Below are 26032 nucleotides of genomic sequence, written 5' to 3' on the forward strand. Positions count from 1 at the left end.
AGTAAAAAAAAAAAAAAAAAAATCATAGACCCTGCTTTTAAGGATCTCACAAATAAAACAGCCATTATAATAATACAGTGTGATACAGATAAACCAGACAGTGTAGCCCAGCCCTGGAACAGTGAGAGGGGGAAGGGGAAGGTGGTGGTGGAAAGGGCAGTGAGTGAGTAAGGCTTTTTCCAGGAAGTAGGAAATAGGAGCCATCCAGGAAAGGGGGTGTGGATGAGGGGTTGGGGGGTGGGGGTGTGGTTTGCTGTGAAGAGATATTCAGGGAAGGCTGGGAAGAATGGGAACCCCTAGTGTCTTGGGCAATACCCAGCAACACCCTTCAATTTATACTGTTTTTCTCTACTTATGATATGTGTGCTGTACTGTATTCTTTTAAGATCTATTTGCGTCAATGTGTATGGGCATAGCTCATTAACGTTGCGTTGTTAGTATTTTGGGATCTCAATAGGCCATATTTTATTCATCCTTTTCCCTATTTACAGACATTTACACTGTTTCCGTTGTTTTGTTTTTGCTATTAGAAAAATGCTGCTGTGAACATTCTTCCACCCCTTCTTATACACGTGTGAGAAATTTCACAGGGCAAAACAGCCAGAAGTGGAAATGTTGAGTGTTAGCATATGTAAAAATTTAAATTTATTAGATATTTTCAGAATGTTTTCCAAAATGGCTGTACCAATTCATACTCCCCCCATTGGTATGTTGTTTGTCCACACCTTCTCCAACATCGATATCATTTTTTTAATTCTGAAGAATGATAAATGACATCTCATTTTTGCTTCAATTTGCATAACTTTGGTCATGGGTGAAGTTGAAGTTTTTTTTCACGTACTTATTAATTCTTTTGGAACTTCTTCTGACAATTGTCTGCTTATGACCTTTACTGAATTTTCTACTTTTTGGTCTTTTTCTGCTTGATTTATAGACATTTAAAAAAACTGTACTCTGGATATCATTTCAGTCTTTGCTAAATGTGATACAAAGTCTTTCTCCTAGTCTTTGTTAACTTCAAAATGTTTCATTTTTCTTTATTTTGATCTATACATTGTTCTTTAGACTTGCCTTTTGAAATGACCCTGTTTGGTAAACCACATATCCTTAAATTTAGATCACTGGAAAACATACATACACATTTTCTGGCCTCATTGACAGAGAATTTTGTTACAGACAAATTATCTTTGGCATAACCAAACTTATTAAGCAGAAGTGCCCTTCTTAAAAGAGTTCTACTTTGATCATGGATAAAGACATCCCAACATTTAATAAAGTGATTTTCCTTAATGCCTAATTACTGTATTTTCAAAATATAGTTAAAATATACCTATTTATTTGCAGCAATTTTCAAGAATTCAATATTCTTTCTACATAGATATATTCATTTTCAGCAGTTTAATGACATCTTCTTGAAAAAGATATGCACAGTCTTTTCTTTTTTTTGGAACATGGCTCACTTTACTTTTGTGACAAAAAAGGGACAAATCCTATACTAAATTTCTTTTTTTTTGACCAAGGAAGATTCGCCCTGAGCTAACATCTGTGCCAATATTCCTCTATTTTGTATATGGGTTGCTGCTACCCATGGCTGACAAGTCGTGCCGGCCCGTGCTCGGGATCTGAACCCATGAACCAACACTGCCAAAGCAGGGTGTCCCGAACTTAACCACTACACCATGGGGCCAGCCCCCAACTAAATTAATTTTTTCTTACCATCTTAATGGTTCTTTTTAAATGACATATATTAGGATTGTGTCCATTTTATTAATACTTGACTAGTATACAGACCTGAACACACCAAATTTATCATGTAAACAAAGTGAAATAAAATGCTATGGAATACATATATCTTATATTTCCCTGAAATATTTAGACAACGCTTTTTAAAGACTATCTAAAAGAGTACAGTCATGCACTGCATAATTCTCAGTCAATAATGGACTGCATATATGATGGTGGTCCCATAAGATTACAATGGAGCTGAAAAATTCCTATCGCCTAGTGACATAGCCATCGCAATGTTGCATAGCTAAAGAGGCGAGAGAAACAGAAACTGCAGGAGAAGAAAAAGAATTCCCAAGAAAATTCACAGTGAGGTGTTTAGCAGAAGCTTTTGTAGACCTCAACAAGTTCCTTAAAAAGTTGGAAAACGTGAACTCCAGCAAGGAAAGGTTTTCATTAATAGAGAGGAATGTTCATGGTGCATTATCTGCTTACAGGAAAATCTGTGATGAAAAAAAGAAACAAACCAAGGAGACCACCATGGACATATTTCTGAAAAGAGTGACACCTCCTCAAGAAAAGCCTCAGGCAGGTCCTTCAGGAGGTATTCCAGAAGAAGGCATTGTTATCACAGGAGATGACAGCTCCATGCACGTTATTGCCCCCGAAGACCTTCCAGTGGGACAAGATCAGAAGATGGAGGACTGCCATGTTGACAATCCTGACTCTATGTAGGCCTAGGCTAGGGTGTGTGTTTGTGTCCCAGTTTTTAACAAAAAAATTTAAAAGTAAAAAGAAAAAATAAAACATTTTAAAAGTAGAAAAAAGCTTATAGAAATAAAGATATTTCTTATTTTTGTAAAGCTATACAATGTGTTTGTGTTTGAAGCTAAGTGTGATTACAAAAGAGTCAAAAAGTTTAAAAAAATTAAAAAGTTTACAAAGTAAAAAAATCACAGTAAGCTAAGGTTAATTTATTATTGAAGAAAGAAAAATATTTTTCTGTAATTTAGTGTAGTCTAAACGTACAGTGTTTATAGAGTCTACAGTGGTGTACAGTAATGTCCTGGGCCTTCACATTCACTCACCAACACTCACTGACTCACCCAGAATAACTTCCAGTCCTGCAAGCTCCATTCATGGTAAGTGCCCTATATATTTGTACCATTTTTATCTGTATTTTTATTGTACATTTTCTATGTTTAGATAAACAAATACTTACCACTGTGTTACAACTGCCTACAGAATCTAGGATAGATTTGTAGCCTAGGAGCAATAGGCTCTATCACATAGCCTCGGGGAGTAGTAGGCTATACCACCTGGGTTTATATGAGTACACTCTAGGATGTTTGCACAACGACAAAATCACCTAATGATGCCTTTCTCAGACCATATCCGTGTTGTTAAGCAACACGTGACTGTATTAGATCAGAAATGGCTATAGACCCTCCCTCAAAGAAGTAGACACAAGTTTAAGTGGTATAGAATAGTCAACATGAAATTTCACCCACAGAATTAGTGGAATTGGTGAATAGATACTATAAATTCTCAATTAGTCACAGTGTAAGGGTAAAGCAAATCCACAGAAAATTTTAATTTTCAGCCAGTATTTCAGACCTCTTTTTCCACTAATTCTCTTGCAAGAACTTGTAGGAAGATGCAAACATGCATGGATAGGTAGATGAGAGGAGTAAGTTTTGCTTTATCTTCTTTCACATACCAACTTCTTTCAAAAGTTCTTTTGAAAAGCATAACAGGGGCTGGCCCCATGGCCAAGCGGTTAAGTTCACACGCTCCAGTTAGGTGCCCTGGGGTTTCGCCGGTTCCCATCCTGGGTGCAGACATGGCACTGCTCGTCAGGCCATCCTGAGGTGGTGTCCCCACATAGCACAACCAGAGGCTCTCACAACTAGAATATACAACTCTGTACCAGGGGGCTTTGGGGAGAAGAAGAAACAACAAAAGAAGATTGGCAACAGATGTTTGCTCAGGTACCAATCTTTAAAAAACCAAAAGAGAGGTGTGAACTGGTGTGAGAGAGGCAAAGACTGCACAATTCACAAATAGAATCATTAGCTCCTGAACCACCAAGTTTTTTGTCTGTTTGTTTTTTGCAGGGGAAGATTCACCCTAAGCCAACATCTGTTGCCAATCTCCCTCCTTTGTTTTTTTCTTTCTTTTTCCCCCCTAAAGCCCCAGTACGTAGTTCTAGGTAGTTGTAAGTTCTTCTGGTTCTTCTATGTGAGCCGTTGCCACAGCATGGCTACTGACAGACGAGTGGCATGGTTCTGCATCTGGGAACTGAACCTGGGCCATCAAAGCAGAGTGTGCCAAACTTTAACTGCTAGGCCATCAGGGCTGACTGTGAACCACCAAATTTTGAGGGTCAATGAAAGAAGTATGAAATAAGTAAACTTATATCTAGAATTGAAGAACTAGTAAATAACCTGTGTGGGCCGGCTTGACTATGCAGGTATCACTGCATTCTCGTTCACTCAATTAAGATTTGTATTTAAAACATAAAATAGGTATTTTGTATGGTGAGGTAAAGCTGAGGAAAGAGGGAGAGAGAAAGGAGGTACATGACTGGCAGTTTCTTAAAATGACAGACTAGATTAAGAGCTGGGCGGACTCAACTCAGTATTTCTAACTGAGAAATGAATCTGTAATGACTTGTGATGACCTTTTCTCTGCCATCTTCTAGAAGCTTCATCTCTAAATATCTCTTTCTCTTTCTCTTCTTCAGGATCCTTTTCCTCAAAATATCTAGCCACTGCAGGAGCATAAACCACTGTAAACATACACAAGCTATTTCATTCTACTTTGAGGGACTCTCACGTTGCAAACTATATATAGCATGGGAGTTGTGGAAGAAGTCTGCCACAAGCCCACAATTGTGGGTCTATTCTATTGATGTTGGATAAATTTCTTAGGCAGTCTACTCCATGCCAACCCTTGAGCTGAATTAGCCACTTCAGCACGTTCAGAGTGGTGTTCTGAAGAGGACAGCACACCAGCTCTGCAGCTAGACAGCCACACATTTAAATTCCAGTTTCAGTCAGTGGACAGGGAGCCAAGGGGTCCACGTTCCAGGCAGGTTGAGGATGTTCAGCGCTTCTTGCATCCTTGGAGGCCATGTATGCACAGAGCATAACCACAAGCTGGAGGAGGGCCGCCCTCTCACATGGGACTCTGTGAAAGCACAGACAAATATTTGCTGGGTTAAGCTATTGAGATTTTAGAGTTTATTTTCTATTGCAACATCACCTGGGAACTGATTAGAAATGCAAATTCTCAGACCCCGCCCCCCCCGCCCCCCCCCCCCCCCACCTGCTAACTCAGAAAATCTGGAGATGGAGCCCAGGAATCCACGGTTTAACAAGCCCTCCAGGTGATTCTGATGTACTCTGAAGTTTAAACACTGATGGCATAGACCATCCTGACTGACGGGGTCCAACACGTAAGGAGTAGTCAAGAAACCGAAGTTATTATTAGTGAGTCAAACCACTTGCAACTAAATAAAACTCATTATTGCAACTAAATAAAAACACTCCTGGCCATACTTTATAAATGAAACCTGACCCCCAATTAATATCTGCTCCTTCCTCTATTTGGGAATGAAGATTGTGGAACTGTTAAGATGATCAAGAAAACTAGGATGTGGTAAATCAGATGCTAAAGTCAAGTTTATCATTGCAATTAAATTGGTTTGTGAGATTCATTAATGAAGTTTAGAAATCAAATCCCCCAAATTTATAAATATTTCATAATCATTTATGCAACCAGCTGCAGTTACCAAATAGTAAACATTATAAGAAAAGTTGCAGTTGTATAATGTTTTCAGAATTACATTTGTCTAATTTGTACAACAAAGTGTGAGTGTGTACGTGTCTGTGACAGGTTGGCCCTCTTTGATAAAATATTTAAATTTAATTATAATGAGATTTATTGCAACTTTGCCTTCTAACCTTTTCTTTGTTCATTATTGTTTACATTTTTAAATTTCATTTTCGCCCCACCAGGGCTTTACCTGGTGGAATCACCAGCCTATAATTCTCAAACAGAAAAATACACGCCTTACATGCTCAGGCTGAGGCACAAGTTTGTCACAAGATAACCTTGGAAAATTTTTACAGGGCCTAAATCTTTACATTATGTTGTACAGAGCCTAAGGTTTTGAATCTAAGACAATAGAGCCCCACTTATCATGTTAGCCTCATTAATTTGATGTGATAATCCATTTTTCTCTTTAAAGTGCTGCATAACATATATTTATTTGTCCTAATTAAAGCAAATGAAAACAAATTTTGCTTGAAGAATTTGATGGCATGCACAGAGCTTTCCTCGAGATCAGCAAAAGCACATCTGCAAATCACTTTTCTCAGAATATTGCAACATGACCATTCTTAACTACACCGCACAAAAGGAAAGAACAATGGGGGGCTGGCCCCGTGGCCGAGTGGTTAGGTTCGCGCGCTCCGCTGCAGGCGGCCCAGTGTTTCGTTAGTTCGAATCCTGGGCGCGGACATGGCACTGCTCGTCGGACCACGCTGAGGCAGCGTCCCACATGTCACAACTAGAAGAACCCACAACGAAGAATACACAACTATGTACCGGGGGGCTTTGGGGAGAAAAATGAAAAAATAAAATCTTTAAAAAAAAAAAAAAAAAAAAAAAAAAGGAAAGAACAATGGAATTTTCCCCTCGAGGACTTTTTTCCTTTAGGAATCAGAAGACAATTTTGTACTCTTATTTGGCATGTTCGATGCTAATGGGAATCAGAATTTTTCTATTTTGTCTGTGCTAAGGAATTTTGTCTTTTATAAAGTACCAGGCCATAAGAGGCAATATCCATCATTATTCTCAAAACCTTGGAGGGAATCCCCAACTAACAAAAGGACTTTTGTAAACTTTTCAGTTCTCTGTTTTGCTGTTCCTTAGAAATTCACACTTCCTCGCTTTGGAGTTTCATACACCTGCAGAATCCAGTCATCATTCATTTAACAAACATCTGTCCTCTCTTACTTTAGTTATTTTTCTATTTTATCTTATTTCCCAGGCCCATCCCTCCCCTCTATTAGCAGACATTCTGATGTGTTTAATGTGTACCTTTTTGTTTGTATTCTTACAAAATGTATATTGCTGTTCTGCATGCTGGTATTTTTTATTTTTTCAATGGCATTGTGTCATATATCTAGTTTTCTTTCATACCACTTTCATTCAACACGATATTTTTAGCAACAAGTATATTACTGTGTATACAGCCAGTCTGTTATTTCTAATTCTTGTATATTAATGATGGACCCTTTTTCTAGGTATTAGGTATAAAGCGTTGAACAAGAAAATTCATGGTTCCTATTTCCACAGAGCTTACATTCTAGTTTGGAGAATTGACATTAAACAAATAACCACACACAGTATGGTACAGTGTTTGTTATTCATTTTTTCAACAAATATTTATCAAATGCCTTCCATATGCTACATATGATGTGAAGCACTGAGGATGAAATAGAGAATGAGATAGAAGAGATATCTACCCTCATGAGACTTACATTCCAGAGGATTAGCCAAGTCTTATAGATCATAGCAAGGATTTAAGGTCAGTGGAAATGATTAAATGGTTTTCTGCAGCAGAGTGATATGATGAAGTTTGTAACTTTATTCAAGATGCAGTGGGGAATACTGGGTTAGAGGGGAGCAAGACAGATTTCAGGGAAAACAGTTAGGAGGCTGTTGCAGTGAAAGAATTGAGAAATGATAGGCTTCAAATGGGGATGGTGGTAGTGAAACAGAAAAGAAAAAAGAAACTGACGTGACATATGTCAGAGATAGGACAGACAAGATTTGCTGATGAATTAATTGAGGGATGAGGAGGAATCAAGAATTATCCCTGGGTCTCTAGTCTGAAGAGAGATGGAGAAGAATGAGCATGGGTGGAGTCTGGCGAGAAAAGCAAAGTCCTGTTTAGGTCATAATGCTTATGTGGCATCTAAATGGAAGTGTCAAACAGGAAGTTGAGTATATGAATCTGATTCTCAGAGACGTAGACTGAAGATGCATATCCAGGAGTCATCACATATGAATGGTCCTTAAAATAATGGGAATGAATAAGAATGTAGATAGAGGCAAATGAAAGCTGGGGGTGCCCATTACAGAGCCCAAATTAATCCCAACATTTAAAGACTGAATGGAGGAGAAAAAACCAGCAAGGAAATTATAATGGAGTGCTCAGGGAGGGTCTACATGGTTGAGCCACCTGGATGTCTATTTGTTTCCCTAACGAATGCCTTTAGCCAAAGCTGTTTTTGTGGAGAGGTGGGGAAGGACACGTACATAGAATGATGTGAAGAGTCAGTGAAAGTTAGGAAGTACGTGCAGTTAGGATGGTATGTGCAGACAAATCTTTAGTGAACTCAGGGACAAAAGGGAAGGAAATAAGGCAAGGTGATAGCTAGTAGGGCATTTTGGATTAAGAAAAGGACTTTTTTAGGTGAGTGAGACTTGAGCATGATTAAAACATAATACACAGGTGCATAGGGATAATGGAAAGTTCCTGAGAGGCAGAAGGAGATGGAATCCAAGCCTAGGGGCAGGGTCTGGCCCCTGGTGAGAGGAGGGGCAGCTCCCCTTTGATAGCACCCATTCCACACCTTTCTCTGATACCATTTCACCCACAAACGAGAAGAGGAGCCAGTTTGAGAGCTCTGTTCACAGGTTTCACAAGGAGCAGAAGGAAAGGGGCCTAACTCTTTAAAAAGTAATTTGTTCAAAAGTCATTGTCAAAGAAACCAGGCCTCAAAACAAGAAGACATCTATAGAATTTGGCAGGGAATCTGATTTTATATTGTCACAGGGCAAATTTGGGTTGGAAACAGGCTGTCTGGTGGAAGAAAATTACTCTCTTCTGTCTGGGAAGAGACCATAACAAGCTTTGACAGAAACCCAGAGAAATCGTGCAGCCTTTCCTTGTGTTTCTCAAAAAGCTGAAATCTCCCTCCGTTTTCCAGCTTTAAGAGGCATAGAGAAGACAGATTCTCCAGGATAAATAAAATTCAGGAATATCAAAAGAAGTAGGGGGAAATGATAAAGCAAACGGGTAGTGATCAGAGACATACTAACGCCTTTGAGCGTTTAGTAGGGCACAGGCCAGGGTGAATCTCCCTCTGAGACCTTATCCGTGAGTCTGAGAGGACCTGGGATGAATTTTCTGCTTAGGCCTGGGAAAAGACCATACACAAATTTACCAGTATTTAACAACAGCCAAATAATAGCTGCAAATATATCTGAATATATTTATTTCTTTAAATCTTAGGCTAAAGAGTACAGATGTTTAATTTTCCTAGTCATAGTATTCATAGCACTTTGTCACATTCCAAGTTGACTTTTTATACATAGTAACAAATTTATCAAATCACATCCTATGTTTTACTTTTCAGATCTTCATGCCATGGAGAAGTGTAGGTAGTTGGATCACAAAGTCACAGCCAAGAGGCCAACATTGACTTGGGGGCCGCTATGTGGTAGGCAGAGTAGCTGAGAGGAGACGGGCCATCTCTGCAGAGTCAGACCCTCAAATCCAAGCTTATAAAATGGCATCATGGGTAGTAAGCAGAGGTGCAGTATATTATGTTGCAAAGAATGCTCACTTGGAAACTAGCCTTTAGTGCTGGCCTGCCACTAACACAGTGGTATGATGTTAACCAAGTTACTAAACTCCCCAAGTCATTCCATCTGTAGGGGATCCACAGGTACTCAGGAATTTTTAAGGTCTATCCTAGTTTTAAAATCCTTTGATCTGATATATTAATCAGGATTAGTTTGGTTCCAAGTGACAGAAGCAGACCTCAAATTGACTTAAGTATAAGGGGAGATTTACTGGTTCATATAACTGCAAAGCTATTGGCAGCCCACGTAGCCTCTTCTGAGAAATGGAAAAAGGGCTCCTGAGTGAGCATGTGGCTTGGCAAGCAATGGGAGCCTTTGTGTGAAAACAAAACAAAACATGTCCCTTCCTCTAGGTAGAGGCAGCCTTGCTCCCAGATGCAAAAAATGCACTTCAGCCCCCATTTACCCCTGTGGCTGGGAACCCTTTGAAGTTCACAAATTGCTCAACTCCACATAGCAGCCCTGAATCCAAGAGTAACCTGGCATCAAGCCAGCTGGATCTGGGGACTCACACACTGTCACCAGGATGCACTCTCATTCTTTCCTCCTGGCTCTGCTTGCTTTTTGTTGAATCCATTCTGTGTATTTGTGTGTGTGTGTGTGTGTGTGAGAGAGAGAGAGAGAGACAGAGAAACAGAGACAGAGAGAGAGAGACTGAGACCACCCTGGATCACATGCTGATCTCCTGGATCTGAGGGTGGCACAGAGGTCCCATCAAACTAGGTGGATTGAGAGAGCAGAGGAACTCAAGGTGCTGTTCTTAGAGGAAGGAGATGGATGCTAAACTGGGAAAAATAATCCCCATCCTTTTCTGTGTCTTTGCCGTCTTCAATCAGCTAACCAAGTAGTCTTACCAGAGCAGAGGAACCTCCCCTTAAGTTTGTACATCAGCAAAAACCTTGAAGTGATGCTAGCCAATGCCAACAATACTGTGATGAACCCAGTATATTTGTATGTTGTTGGGACCTTCGTTAATTGGCACAAGGCTTTGGAAAGGTATTGAGCAATTTTGATCAATAGAAATAAAAATTGCTTGGATCATGTGACCCTTAGTAATACCTCTGAGAAGTCATCTAGAGAACTAACAAGTTTAAAAAATCATGTGCAGGAAAATGTTTATTCAACATTATCTATAATAACAAGAAACTGGAAATGGCCTAGATGTCAACCACAGAGGAAGAGATAAGTAAATTATAACAACTGAATGAAATATTGAGTAGCCATTAAAATGACAGTTACGAAGAGTATATAACAGATATGCTAAATGAAATAAGGTATGGACAAAATTATATAACCCTGTAGTGGCAACAGAAAAATGTGTAAGCATGTAGATGAAGCCTAGAAGGGAACACCTAAAAATGGAAATGATGTTTGTATTTATGGGGAAGGATAAAGGAAAAACTGTCTGTAAATTTGTTGCATGTTGGTATAATATTGTTTTATAATAAATAAAATATAGTAAGAAAATTCTATGATTTAAGAATGTTTATCTCAATTTCCTCATGGGGGTTTTGTGAGGATTAAATGAGATAATGCATATAAAATATTCAGGGAGTGCCTGTCATGTAGTGAGAATAGAATAAATGTTGACCATCCATATTAAGGTAACACATTTAAAACACCCTGTGCACATTATGTAGTATTAGAAGATGAGAGAAAGTGACTTTTTCCCTTGCACCTTCTCCTCTCAGGCTAAGAGGAAGTGATTTCCCCTGACCACAAATCCCCGTACGAATTCACACTCTTATTCCAGTGACCTAACCTCAAGTCCTTCTACGGTATTACCGCAGAATTTGTGGTGAGGGCCCCTGATCTTAGCGAGGTCCTTTTGGAAAGTTTTGCTGGAAGGTTCAGAACAAAAATGTCTGCCTGGATTAATATTATTCAGGGGAAGGACAGGAAAAGGGACAAAGGGCAGTTACAGGGGAAGAGGGAAGAGAAAATTGACTTTAAAAAGTTAATGTTTTAATCACATAAGTAATACGTAAAATATTAGACCATTACGGCTAACTTGTCGGCTAAGGTTAAAGTCCCCTTTTATACTTGTCTTAGTCAGCTCGGGCTCCCATAACAAAATACCACAGACTGGGTGGTTTCAAAAGAGACATTTATTTTCTCACAGTTCTGGAGGCTGGAAGTTCACGAACAAGTTCCCACAGGGTTTGGTTTCTGGTGAGGATTCTCCTCCTGGCTTGGGATGGCTGCCTTCTCACTGCGTCCTCACATGGTGGGAAAAGAGAGAGAAAGAGACAACGCCAGCACTCTGGTGTCTCATCTTATTAAGGACACTAATCTCATCAGATCAGGCCCCCCCCCCCCATGACCTCATTTAACCTTAATTACTTCCTTACTCCAAATACAGCCACGCCAAGGGGTTAGGGCTTCAACACATGAATTTGGGGGAACACAAACATTCAGTCCACAACATCACCCCTCCTTCCCCTACCTAGATGCTTCTTCCCTAGTTATGCCCTCTATTATCAAACTTTAATATTCTTTCCTGGTCTGATTCATACAAAAGAATGTTATCCTACTGTTTAAGTTTGCATTTCCCTAATCAATGTGAAATTGAGCATCTCCTGGGATATGTATTGGCCACTTCACTCCCTCCTAAGAATTGCCTCTTTCTGCGTTTTGCCTGCTTTTTCCTATCAAATTGTTTACCATTGTCTTATTCAATTTGCATGACTCCTTGCATATGCTATATCCTTTTTCTGTTAGTTAAGTTGCAAATATTTTTCTCCCAATCTGCCATCTACCTTCTTACTTTATTTACAGTATATTTTGTCTTATCAAAGTTTTTCTTTTGGAAATAGTCAAAATTTCTAATTTTTGCCTTCAGAGGTTTTGTTTTTATTGTCGTAAGAAGGCCTTTTGCATCCCAAGATCATAATTGCGTTCTCTTATATACGCATTTAACTCTCTTATATTTTGTTTTTCTTTTACTTTTAGATCTTTAATCTATCTGGAATTTATTTTCAAAAGTGGTGTGAGGTAGGAACCAACTTTACTATTTTCCAAATGAAGAGCCAGCTATCCCAGTATAGGGAGTTGATTCTTTTTGTTAGAAGCTCAAGCTCTAAGAAGCGAAAATGCTCTTGTGTCTCGCTGATTCTGGAGCCAGCTCAAGACGAAAGTCAGCTGATGTACACAGCCATGCCCAACACTCTCTGTAAGAACAGGACCACACACTTGTAAGAAGGGAACTGAGGATACCTTCCTTCTTCAAGCAACAGACATAGGTTGTGACATATTAGTAATCTTAAACATTAAACCTGAATCAAGAGCTTCCTTCAACACTGATGCCTCTCAAAAGCAAATCATCTTTTCTAAAAATCAAATTATCGATCCCTGCATTATCTTTTTTATAACTAAGATTCTCCTCTAATTTGGTTATCGGTTGAATGAGCACACATTTAAATTTAAACAATTTGCTGAAATTGTGTTGGGGAGGATTTGCCATAACATTACACACATTTTGAACCAGACTCTATTTTATTAAGTGAGCAGAAGCATTAAACACCACATGCCTCAAGGATGTTTGGGACGTCCACGTGTTTCTTAGAAGGGCTGAAACAAGGAACCAAACGCATATAACACACACATTTCCTTTGCCTGACTGCCAGCACAGCCTGTGGCTGGGTGCCGAAGGCCTGGGTTTGAATTCTGCCTCAGCCACATCACACCTACAAGACTTTGGCCACATTTTCTTAATATCTGTTTGCCTCATTTGCCTCATCTGTTGAATTAAGATAATAAAAAATACTTACACATTAGAATCACTTGAAAGACTCAATGGGTTAATACCCATAAAGCTGTTAGAATCGTCTCCAGCATGAGCAGCACTGTGTTAGCGAAGCTTTCACCCCTGCAGGAAGCTGCTTACATAACGTCCCACTTTTGTCCTTCTTAAAACTTCGCATGTTTTCAGATTCACTTCTCTTTTCCATTAGCACTACTTTCTCCTGTGTGTTTTTTCAAAAATAGAGTCTTTGTCCCAAATTCGTTGTCAAAGAAAGTTGAGCAACGTCTTTGTGGCCAGTGTGATGAGGAGAGCACTCAGTTCCCCACGCCCCAGCTTCATTCCAAGGGAATGTGAATCTCAGTCATGGATCCTTTCAGAGCCACCCTGGAAGCCCAGCTCCAGGCCTGCATCACTCCTACTCCCCCACGAAGCTTCCAGAGCATGTTAACCATATTTATTGACTGAGCTCCCCATGGCGAGAAGCACTTTTCTAGAAGGTTTCTGATATGTAATCTCAGATAAAAAGCTAAGGCTCAGGGTCACTGGGCTTGCCAAGGTCTCCTGGGTCCCACTTCTGTGTTCTTTTACCACACATGCTGTCTCCCCATGTGCCGAACTCTATCTCCCTAGAGGCCCTCATTTCACAGAACCCAGGCCTCGGTCCTCATTCAAACACTCCCCTGAGAAGCCCATCCTGAGAGATGATCAGTTTAGGGAAGAGTTTGCACGTTTTTGGCTCTATCCTGACAATGATGAAGTCGTCATCACCCAAGAATGGTCATGAACATGTCCAGGGGCCTTTTGTATCCCACACTAGGGAGAACCAGATGTGGAAAGATTAGTCAATGAAAATCTTGAGAATATGGGGGTCATTGTTCATTCTGGAGAAGTCCCAAAGGGACAAGGACAATAAACGGAGGTTTGGAAAGGAGGAGAGGAATGAGAGATCCAGTCAGGGGAGAAGCAGCACAGAGCTGTGTGGACAGGAAAACACAGGAAAGAATTCCTGGAAGGAAGGGCCAAGATTTGGATGATAACCAAGAGCAAGAGGGATGGCAAACATGGTGGATGCAGTGCCCCAAATCTAGAAGGCAGTCCCTCTGATGTTGAGAGAGACTAGATGCTCCCTTATACCAAAAGAGAAGAAGTGCTAAAACAGGCTCATAAGCACTGTGCAAATATTTAATTTGTGAAATAAAAATACAATGGTTTTCTATATGTTAGATATATTTTATGTATATTATATTCTATGTATTATATATATATATATATATATACATGTGTTACATTTAATATTTTTTATGGATGTGGTTTGTGTGTGTGTGTATGAACATTATTTGAAGAAAAGGTTAAAACAGACCACTTGAGAACTTTTCTGAATGTAAGCCCCAAACCAAATGGCCTGTCCGGGCCCTCGTCTATGTCAGCCTACCTGGAGAACTATGGGCATGGGATTTCACAGGATTCAGCTAAACCTAGGAGGGAGGCTGTTAGGGACTGAATGTTTGTCTGCCCCCTTAAGTTCATAGGTTGAAGCCCAAACCCCCAGTGGGGCTGTATTTGGAGTAAGAAAGTAATGAAGGTTAAATGAGGTCAGAAGAGTGGGGCCTTGATCTGATAGGATTAGTGTCCCTATAAGAAGAGACACAAGAGAGCTCACTCTCCCTCTTCTCGCAAGTATCGAGGACACAGGGACACATGGAGAAGGCAGCATCTTCAAGCCAAGAAGAGAATGGTCACCAGAAACCACAACAGCCAGAACCCTGATCTTAGATTTCCAGCCTTCAGATTTATGAGAAAATGAATGTCCTTGTTTAAAAGACCCAGCCTGGGATATTTCATTATGGCAGCCAGAGCTGATACAGAGGCCCGCATGGAGGTTATCATGTGAGTTAGCTCTCCTTTTCCTCTTGGTCTTCGGAAGTGAGCATCTGAAGTAGTCAGCAAGTAGCAAGAAAAATCCTCATCATCCATCCCAGGCATTTCTGATTCAGAACCTCCCAGCTCTGCAAACCCATTCCTACTCTCACCATGAAACAGCAGGCACTGCCCCAAAGAAAACCGTATTAAAAACAAAAAGGTGGGCCTGCCCAGTCGTGTAGCACTTAATTTCACACTCTCTGCTTTGGAGGCCCAGGGTTTGCTGGTTGGGATCCCGGGCACAGACCTAGGCACTGCTCATCAATCCATGCTGTGGCAGGCATCACACATGTAAAGCGAAGAAAGATGAGCACAGATAGTAGCTCAGGGCCAATCTTCCTCAGCAAAAAGAGGAGAATTGGCTGTGGATGTTAACTCAGGGCTAATCCTCCTCAAAAAAACAAAACAAAACAAAAAACGAACCATGTTCTGCCTGCTGTAACATTAGACAAAGAAACTGTTAAAGAGAACCCTGTATTGGGGGCCATTTCTTGACAGACAGCTACTTACTTTGTTCTAAATGGTACCTAGCATATAGTATATACATGAGTGGCCCTAATGTGATTGACATGAAATGTGGTAAGCTGTGCTTATTTATTCACTCACTTAACAAATATTTATTGCATTTCTAGAATGTGCTAGGCCCTGTGCTGAGTGCGGGGAATATAGTATTAAATGAAAGTCAGTTCCTGCCCTGATGAAGCTAACGACTGAGCGGCAGGAGACAGACACTAAACAAACAGTACACACATAGAGGGTCAGATGGCAATAGGGCTGTGAGTACAACGCAGCAGAGTAAGGGAGCAGGAGGAAGCCCCCTAGATTTAGGAATTGTAATTTCATAATCTGTGGTCAGGGAGGTCTGATTTGAACAAAGACCTTAAGGAGGTGAGGGATGAGCCCTGTGGAGATCAGAGGAATCGGTGTTTCAGGAAGAGGGGAAACAAGATCTTGAGGTAGGATGTGCACAAGGCAGTGAGGCGAGAGTGGAGTGAGTAAAGGGCAGAAGATGAGAGGAGGCTGTGGAAGGGGAGGGGAGGTCACAGAGTAGGGGCTTTGGCTTTTCCTCCAAAGGAGATGAGAAAGACATCATTGGATGGTTTTGAGCAGAGGACTGACAGGATTTTACTGCAACAGTTAAAGGTTCACTCTGGCTGCCATTTGGGGACTAGATTGTAGGGTACAGAATACAGCAAGTTCAGAAACCAGGAGATCAGTTATAAGGCTATTGGAAGACTCCAGATGAAAATGGTGGTGCTTGGACTAGTGTGGTAATGGTGGAAATGAGAAGTGGTTAGATTCTGCATATATTCTGAAGGTAGAGCCAACAGGATCTGCTGATGAATTGGATGTGACAAATGGGAGAACAAGGACAACTCTAAGATGTTTGGCTTGAAGGATGACATTGTGATGTGATCAAGAAACACAATGTGATAAGAAAAGTACCATTGCATCTGAGTCACCGTCATCCAATAATGCATTGGTACAAATCTAAGAGCATAAGGCTAACCTCACCCCACAGTGAGTGAATTAATACTGTCATACAACAGTCTTATTACAGTTTATATGGTGTGTTTTGTAAGAAAAATAGCCGAACAGTTTACAGAAAAGAAAAAAAGCTAACTGAAAAAAGTAATGTATTGACTAAGGAATTAAGCAAAAAGGGAAAATTCCTTAAGGTAAGGAAATCTAGCAAAACAATGTCAACTTTGGGCTGTAATAATGCAAAAATCCATAATCCACGATCACAATTTTTTTTCAGAGGGTAGAGAAGAGAAGGGGACAGTAACGGTGAGGAGGAGCGAGAGTTAGGGGTTTTCTAAAGTTTGCTTAAACGAGAAAAGGCTTTAAGAGGCTATTTGCAGAAAGGAAATGATTCGACTGCCCTGAGGTATGGAAACAAAGGGAGAGGAACCATGAGGAAATCAATGTGCGTGTTTTTATAAAAGTCTTAACGATGCAGTCCACGACACGTATTTCTTAAGAAAACAAGGGTGCAGGTTTTCAGTTCAAACGTTAAAATGTAACATTCTACTTTATACTAATAAGTGCCTGGTATGAATAAAGGTGTATTTAAGAGGTTTCGCAAAGAAACTGACATCAATTGTTCCACTTGTCTTAAATTTTGGTGAAGTACAAATTAAGCACTAGTAACTACTGAATCATCTGAAACTTCTGGGAACTACCAAAGAATGTGTTATTTATTTTAAAATGTAATATTTAAGCTCATTTCAACCTAAAAGTTGAAAAGATTCTTAAATCTAGCTAGTTAAGTGTCGTCAGTGTTTTAAAGGATTATTAACTAGAGACTGGCCCAGGTACAAAATCCAAAGTCGAGTTAAGACATTAGGAAACCATCTTTATATTTTATAATTATACATATAGGGGAGTTTTCAGAGGATAATTTTATATGCAACGTTATTTTTCATACTTCATTAAAATCCTACTTGAGATGCAAGCATATCATTTTTTAAAAGTACTTTCATTGTCCGTAATTATCCAGCCTGAGTTTAGATGTTTAAAACAGCTGTCTTCTGTTCTAAAGTTTCGATGTGAAAGCAAACAAAACATCCCCCGTTGTCTCCATTTCTCTGGTTATAAAATTACCCTTAAATACACATTCATCATAAACAGCCTGGAAAAAGTCTTTCAGTTGATATTAGTACAGTGTTTTCTCACATAATCTAAAAACTAGATTTGGAACGAAGTGAAGCATAATTTGATATTTAAGCATGGGCCAGAACCATTTTCTCTTCTAGCAGGGCTTCTACTCCCCGGAAGAAAAGACCTTGCAAACAGTTCTCATAAAAGAAGTATATTTTACTTTTCACCATTCTTTTGGCCAAATAGCAAATTCCAAAGTGGTGTTTAATCATCTGGTTTATCTGCTTATGAAAAGTATAAATCACATTTAGGTAACTGCATTTTTAAACAAACTCATAATCAAGTAGATGCTTTTAAGTTTAAACATTAGTAGGAGGGGCAATTAAAAGAAATTATGTTGGAACTGAAAGATGAAAATAATGTCAGACACAGCCTTTACTCTGTATTATATAACTAAAGACTTCAATTAAACATAAAGAGTTTTCGAGGGGGGAAAATGGAGTTCTGGTTTACTTAACATTTATTGTTCATTCATTACCTTTATTTCTAATCTACCATTCTCTTAATTTCCCCAACAATAATTTGATATCAGAAAGTGAATGGGGCCCAGGCTTCACCGTGGTACACTGGAATGACTGTTACACAGGGAGAGGGCCCCACCCGTGAGGCTGTTCATGGAGGGGCAGACAGTAAACCACTGTTAGCACAATTCAGCTTGCTGGAAGAATGGTCCTCAGAGATGCTCTTGCATTGTTCCCAGTGGATTCAAATTGCAATTTTATCTCCTTCCACTGGTCTTTTAGAGTTATATTTATATTCCTATTGCAGCTTATTTTTAAGCATCTTGTTTTGTAATTGTTGTATTTACTCACCATTTACATCTGTAAATCTTTTTTCCTCATTCAAAACACAAATTAGACACCGTACATTAGAAGTTCTATGTTGGGTGAAAGCCTAGATTTTGCTCCTCTTTAGAACTGGAATCTCAAAATAACTTCCTGGTGTTTTATTTTTTTTCTTTCCCTTTTTAAATGGTCTTATCCCATCCAACAATCTATTTCTTTTCCTACTGAATCCTTGAAAAAGAACTCACTGCTTTTACTAATTTATCCCCTCTTTTATGTATGAGCCCTTACTCTCTGCCAGGTGCTAGAGATACAAGAGAAAGAAAAGAGATGTGGTCCCAGGACTCCAGGAGCTCTGGTCTAACAGCAAAGAGAAGCATTCGACAAGAAATTTCACCAAAAATTAACTCTAGCTGTGATTTATGGACTAATTTGCAAAGTACACTGGGAATATATAATGGAGGAGGTATGACGTATTCTGATGTATCAGGGAAGTCTTTCTTGAGGAAGGGACATTTGGGCTGAAACTTGAAGGATGAGTGGGAGTTATCCAGGTAAAGAGGTGAAAGGGGGAGATGATAGCATTCCAGGCAGAAGCACACAGGCAGGCTTGTAGGGAACTTTCCACGCCGGCGATGTTACAAAGGGAAGAAGGTAATGGGAGCATGGCAGAGAGATGAGGCCAGAGAGGTGGCAAGAACCACGCACAGCCTTGAAGGCTAGGGGTGTGGGGATGCCAAAGTGTTTTAAGCAGGGCAGTGATGTGATCAGATCTGCATTTTTCAAAGATCACTTTAGCTACAATTTGGAGAATGAATTGGAGGACAAGAGTAAAGAGGGTATTATTTATGTTAACTCGGGGGAAAAAACACCAAAAACATTGCTATACATTGGCTCTGGGTACACATGGTACATGTGAAAATATAGAAAATGAACTATAAGGATATACAGGAAACTCATGACAGTGTCACCTCTGAAGAAGTGGAGGGCAATGGGAAAGACTTGATTCTAGGGAAGGTAGGCTTTACACACACGTTATTTCTTGAAATAAAGACAGGAAACAAATATGACAAAATAGTAACATTGTCAATTCTGGGTGGTGAAAATTGAGGTATTATATTATTCTTTGAAAATTTCTGTATCTTTCAATTTCCTCAAAAGAAAAGCAACGTTAAAAAAAGGAGAGAGGTAGGAGTGAACCAGGAGGGAATCATGTGTTGTAGAAGTCAAAAGCAAAGAGCACGTCACAGAGGAAGGAGTGGTCATGTTCATCATTGCTGAGAATTCAGATAAAATGAAAACTTTAAAATGTCCACTGGATTTACTCTCACGGATGTCATCATAGACTTTAGCAAAAGCTTTGTCAGTGGTGTGCTGGGAACCGAAGCCAGACAGGAATGACTCAGTGGGAGAGGAGGAAGTGGCAGTGCAGACTGTCAACAATCCTTGGTGACATTTGGCTTTGGAAGAGAGGAGAGAAGTAGCATGAAAGAAACAGAGGATCCAAGGGGGGCTTGTTTGTAAGATGAGAGAGACTAAAGCTTGTTTACATGCTGATGTAGACAGCATACACATGCAGGCGAGGCAGAAGAGGTGGAGAGAATAGGACAGGACTTCTGAGAATGTGTAAACGATCTGAGAACAGGTGGAGAGACTGGTCTCAGACTGGAGGAGGGACACTGCCTCCACCACAAAAGGAGATATGTAGGAAATGACGAGTACAGAAGCGAAAAGTTCCCATCTGATAGACTGTGTTTTCAGGGAAGTGGGAGGCACCGAGGGCTAAACATCTGGTTAAGGGGAGAAAGTTAGAGACTAATTAAGAGAAAGGGAAGAGGCAGTGTTGAGGGTCCAAATGAGGTTGATAACTGAGTGTACCACCTGCCTAGATGTGCGCTTCAAATTTTTTTTCCGGCAGGCTTCAGCTGCCTGATGCGAGAGCAGAGAAGGCTGATTTTATATAATTCAGGACTGGTATTTAGGCAGATGGGTGTCAGTAAAAGATAGAGGAGCAAGGGAGTTGAAAGTATTTGCTAGAGAGAGATTGCTATTATGAAGCTATGCTGGACAGAGAGGGGAATGAACGAACTGGATGGATGGAGAGAGAGGGGCAGGACATACGGCCTGGAAGTCTTCATGAAATCAGTGAGTGCAGAGGGGTGCGTAGGCACGCAAGCTAGAATGAGAGGAAGTTGCAACTGGAGAGTGGGATGTTAGAATTAGTGATTGTGATGGAACCCTTTCTGATAATACAGCCCAGCATGAAGCTCCGAGTGGGGGCAGAGGTGAGTAAGGGAAAAAGACAGTGTAGATGAGGAAGGCAAGAAACCGAGAAAGCAGAGGGTTAGTGGTTAGGTGGACGCTAACACTTCCATGAATGGTGATAGGTGTGGGACAGATGAGGACAGTAAGCCTGGTGCTAAGTCTTTGAAGAGCAGGGTACAATGAGATCTGCAGATGACAGCACCAATGAATTTGTGGAGCACAGCCTCCAAAGGTCCGGGGGTTTTTGAGGGGAGAAGAAATGGTCCCAGAATCAAGAAGGACACTGACCTCACTTCCCAACACTGGGATAAATGGGCAAGAGGGAAAAGAAACAGCCCTACCAGAAAAGGCTGGGAAAAGCAGTGTTCTAGAACACAGCCAGGACTCATTGTGATAGTGGTTCTCATCCCTGGCTACACACTAGAAACATCTAGGGAGCTTAAAAAAATACCCATGCCCAGGTCCCACCCCAGCCTGAAAAATGAAAATCTCTGGAGCCTGGGAATTTGTGCCATTTAAAAGTCCCCCAGTAATTTTAATGTGCAAATGAATTTTAAAACCTCTAATTTAAGGCAAAGAGGTAAAGGGATCTTCTGAGAAGGGACTGTAGATACAGAGAGGTTTCCTGGATATAACTGACAATGGCCTGAATGTACAAACTATACTCCCGCAGGCTCCCAGGAAGTCACACTCTTAAGGAGATGGCCGTAGGCACCAGCAGACTCTTCCTTTTCCACGGTCTTTACTCCTTTTTGTCTTAAAGCAGAGATTCTGATCAAATAGCTAGATGTCGTCTTTAAACAGTTCCTGGGCAAGTTTTTATTTAATCTTCCTCCATACCTTTTCCAGGTGATGTGAGGGAAGGCGGGCATTGTCTTATAGGCATTTATTGAAGAGGAGTTGTTATGGGTAGTTCCCAGCACTGACACAAAGCAAGCCGAGTCTTTCCTCTGTGCCTCCATCTGACTCCTGTAAAATGCGGTAGTAGGACTGATGTGGAAGATGACAAAGATGACTATGATGCTAGTTAACCTTTAAGCAGTGTGTGCCAGCCCCTAGACTCGTGGCCCTACACTCAGCATCTCATTTAATTCACACAATTCCTGGGAAGTGAGAAGTCCATGAATCCCCATTGACAGGTGTGTCCACTGGGGCTCCAGAGAGAGAAGCGACTTGCGCAAGATCACCAGCCAGTAAATGACATAACCACAATCGGCCTCCAGAGACCAAGGCCCTCCTCACTCCACTTCATGCCACTTAACTACAAAACAGTGTAAATTTCCTTCTCCTTCTCTCTGTGATCCTTTTAACTCCCCCTCTGGCTTTCTTTTCCTGAAGGGACAGGGTAGACGGCAGATTTCAAAGGCTTTGGAGGGGCAGCGGTCTTATGGAAAAGTTAAAGTCGGTTCCTGGAAATGAGTCTGAGGTGCACAGAAGGAGAAATGACATCGTGAGGTTTCATGACAGCCTCCCCACAGGTGCTCCCCCCAGGCTTCAGGAGCGACACAGCTGGCTTTTCTTCCTGCTCTCGGAGCATCTCTCCCCTGGCAGGTGGAAAGGTAATCTCACCTGGTCAGGATGATGGGCGCCTAATTGGACGGTGAGACTCTACAATCTAGTAATTGCCAGGAAGATTCCGGGTAGTATTTCTTAGTCGAGCAAAAGTTAACTCAAACACTTTTCTTCTGGCATTCTATAATTTTAAATTAGGTAAATTTAATCTTTTGCTTCTTGGCTCAGCCTTACTGCAAATTAAACATGCAAGTATTAATAATGAAAAATAATTTCCTTTTAAAAACATATCCTGAAACTCGATGTGGGGCATTTCCAATATATCCATAAAGCAAACAAGACAGCTTAATTGTTTGTTTCTCCAAGGGAAGAAGCTAAACCCGGAATTAATTTGGTTCAGCCTGTGAAACAATTCGTTTGCTCTGCCTAATTCTGCCAATTAAAGAACTTTTCCCAGACACAATTAGCATGTAAATCGGCGGCAGAGAGCGAAGAAGGGGCCTCCGCGACCCGGGCGGGGTGGAGGTGCCGGACAGAGAACCCCGGGGATCTCTTGGGCCCGACCTGCGGGACCGCGCCAGGTCGCACGGATGAGCTCAGGGACCCGGCTCGCACTGGCCCTGCCGTCGCCAGCCTAAATCTGGGCGTTAAACAGCGCAGCCGAGGATCGGGCCGTCGCGACCCACCAGAGCCCTTCCCCCGGTCCCGACCGGATTTGAGACGGACGTCCGCTAACCAGCTCCCACCCGAGCCGCGGGAGCGCGCAGCCAAGCCCGCCGCCCGTAGGTCCCAGCCCCCTCCCGCAGCCAGCCCCGGAGTCGCGGGGGCTGCGCGCGCACCGAGCGCCGCGCACCCCGCCACCCCGGATCCGTAGGGGCCTTGGCTTGGGAAAGTGGGGATGGCGGCCCCTGCTGGCAGCGCTGGAGAACAGCAAGGAGACTGGGTTTTTTTCGCCTTACCACTCTCCCCATCTCCCCACCTTGTCCAGGTGATTTGTGGGCGGGAAAAAAAAGAAATATATATATATCTGTATATCTATATACATGAGTATATATATATATATGGCGTTGTCGTGTGTGCATTTACACTTCGTGAGCCCTCATGAACAAATGTCTGTACGTAACTTGGATTCCCAGCAGGAATGGCCAAAAAGAGAATACGGACTTATTAGTGGCCCTAGCCCCAATTAGGTAACAGGTACAGTTTCTAATGCATTTATTTAAGCGCACTTGGCCTAAGGGCGACTGAGACCCAGATCGCCCGCCCAATGCTTTTCTCAGCTGACCCTATAACATAAAATACTGCTTCGAGAACTGTTTAACTGCCCAGTGTACTTTCTTTAAAGGCTGTGGCTATGGCCCACACCATCTGCGAAGCCCACTTGGAGAGCAGCGGCCACAGTGCGCAGTTGTTTGCCGGGCGAGCGGGCGCGGCGGGGAGCGCGCAGCGGCCGGGGGAGGGGTACATAGTGTGGCCCGACCAGTTGGCACTAGCCTATAACTGCAAGGCTTTTAGGCGATTGAAAGTTCAAGCGGTGGAGGAAGGCTGTGCCTGCCATTCTTCGTGTGATCATAACAATAGCGCCTTGGAAGAAGTTGGATTTACTTCCTCCATGAAGCTGTTGGATTCATTGGAATTGTTTGCGTCTCATTTCTGAAGTTTACTTATTTCTCAGAACAGTCTACACACTAAGTTTTAAAACAGATCGTCACTGTCGTTAATAACACCACTCTTCGTACTACAGTTTATTTGCTTCTTTAACATGCTTTATTAACGTGTTGTATGTGCGTTTACTAATAGCTGTCTTCATATCTTCGAAGGTATTTTTGACCGTACCAGCTTCTATCCAATTCATCTGGGTGCGTAGAGCGTCCATCACTTCTGGAATCCACCTCTTGATACAGTAATCAGAATTAGAAAGGCTCGCCGTTTACTTAGCCTCATCCTTTCAAACTTTTCCATTTAAGAAAATCGATGAACAAATCCTTTCTTGTAACTCGCTCCTGCACTACGTCTATTTTTATTTATTTTTCTGATTTGGCAGGGCTCAGCAATGCTGTTTGGGATTTTTTTTTTCCCCTGGCTACAGCAGATGCGAGGGTGGGGGAGGCAAGGGCTGGGCTCCTGCCCGAGTCGACCCTGCGAGGACCTCCGCCGCCGAGCGCGCGGCGGGGCCAGGAATCGTGGAGGAAGGAAGCTTCGCTGGCCAGTCGGTCCAAGGCTCCACCTGCAGCCACACCGCGTAGGTTCTCCCTCTCTCCGCCTCGCTCGCTCGCATTCACACACATACACCACAGCTCTCCTTTGGGTCGGAGAAGACGCCAGCCAAAGAAGGCGGGGTTGCAGGAGGAGAGTCCGCTCTGCGCAATCCAGTCCGGGACTTGGCTCCGCCCGGGAGCGACGGCCTCTCCGGGGAAAGACGAGTAGTGAGCGGCAAGGGGTGAGGCTGCAGCCAACTCCGCTCCCCGCGCACTCGGCTGCCCAGGCGCTCGGGACGCAGCAGCGACGCTTCTCCGCGGGGCCGACCGCCCGCGATGCCCGCTTAGGAGCAGTGGCAGCGGCCAGCATCTCCACACCCGCAGCATAGCGCGCCAGGGCGCTGAGCGGGGCTACAGCGTGCACCCCTGCCCCAGCCCCCACCCTGCCCCCCACCCTGAAATGACTTGTTAATCGGCGCAGACACCACCGAAGGGACTCACCGGAGTGGAATCCAAGTGGAATTTGGATTTGGAGAAGAGTTTCTTGAACATTTACTCCTTCCTTGTTGGTTTTTTCCTTCTTTTTTCCTCTCCCCTTCTGTGTCTGTCATTGGAGATGAACACAGCACGTTTGCATCCCAGAAAGTAGTCGCCGCGACTGTTACCCCCAAAGAGACAAGCACACATGTAGGAATGACAAAGGCTTGCAAAGGAGAGAGCACAGCTCGCGGCCCGGAGAGATCCCCTCGATAATGGATTACTAAATGGGATACACGCTGTACCAGCCTGCTCCGAGCCCCGGCCGTCTGCCCGTCGATGCACCGAAAAGGTACGGCTGGGGCGGCTCGGCGCGCCCCACCTCACGGGCGACTCGGCTCCAGCCTGCGGGTCCCGCGGCCGCGGCCGGCACGGGCTGTCGGCTTTGTAGTGCCTGCGTTTTATTTTGTCTCGTGTCTCTGTCTCCCGAGCGTTGGCCCGCCCTGGGGGAGCAGTCGTAAGCCCTGCCTGCCGCTCCTCTCCGCCCTGCGCCCCAGAGACCGCCGAGCTCCGTGTTGCGAGCTTCCCCACCCGCGCTGCGCACACGCCCGGCGCCGCCCCGGACCGCGACCGTGCGGATGGCTGCCTGGCTTGGGGATGTGTGTGCAGGACCCAGGGCCGGTCCTCACTTTCGGGCCAGAAGGGAGCAGAGGCCCCGAGAGGGTGGGATTCTCGGAATAGCCCTGTCCTGGTGCGAAGGCAGGGGAAGGGTATGGGGTTCTGCCCTCGAGGACTGGAGGAGGTTGGGTAGAAGAGCGCTGTTTTCGCCCAGCACCACGTTTGGGTTCTGGGATGGGAGAAGGGGTTCCACGGAGACCGTGGGGGAAGCGTAGAGAATCTTTTGTTGTCCGCGCGGGATCTGGTGTGGGCTCTGTGGAGTGCGAGAAACTTGTAATGGCCCTGGCACCCGCGCGCCCTGCCACTTGGTGACATCTCGTCTCCCGCGGCCGCTGGCACCAGAGGTTCCGGGCTTTGTTTGCTCGAACGAGTGCCCGGGAGCGGCTTCCTCCCGGTGT

The 26032-nt window shown here is 42.8% G+C and overlaps 1 protein-coding gene and 1 long non-coding RNA gene across 4 annotated transcripts in view; one reads left to right on the top strand and one right to left on the bottom strand.

The window, feature by feature from the left end:
• Positions 1–1747: 1747 nt before the first annotated feature.
• Positions 1748–25115, bottom strand: LOC139075124 (uncharacterized). Its single transcript, XR_011525186.1, has 2 exons — positions 24981–25115; positions 1748–4917 (listed from the first exon to the last, which is right to left on the bottom strand). It is a non-coding gene; the product is annotated as an uncharacterized lncRNA (long non-coding RNA).
• Positions 24376–26032, top strand: part of SEMA6A (semaphorin 6A) — a 126856-nt gene continuing 125199 nt past the window's right edge. Inside the window, exon 1 of one of the 3 annotated variants that reach the window (XM_070569500.1) lies at positions 24376–25308. The gene's annotated coding sequence lies outside the window, so the exon portion shown is untranslated. The remainder of the gene's footprint in view (positions 25309–26032) is intronic. The other 2 variants (XM_070569496.1, XM_070569504.1) reach the window with 2 other exon arrangements.

The sequence above is a fragment of the Equus przewalskii genome, chromosome 13 (assembly GCF_037783145.1).
Source record: "Equus przewalskii isolate Varuska chromosome 13, EquPr2, whole genome shotgun sequence".
Classification (NCBI taxonomy): Eukaryota; Metazoa; Chordata; class Mammalia; order Perissodactyla; family Equidae; genus Equus; species Equus przewalskii.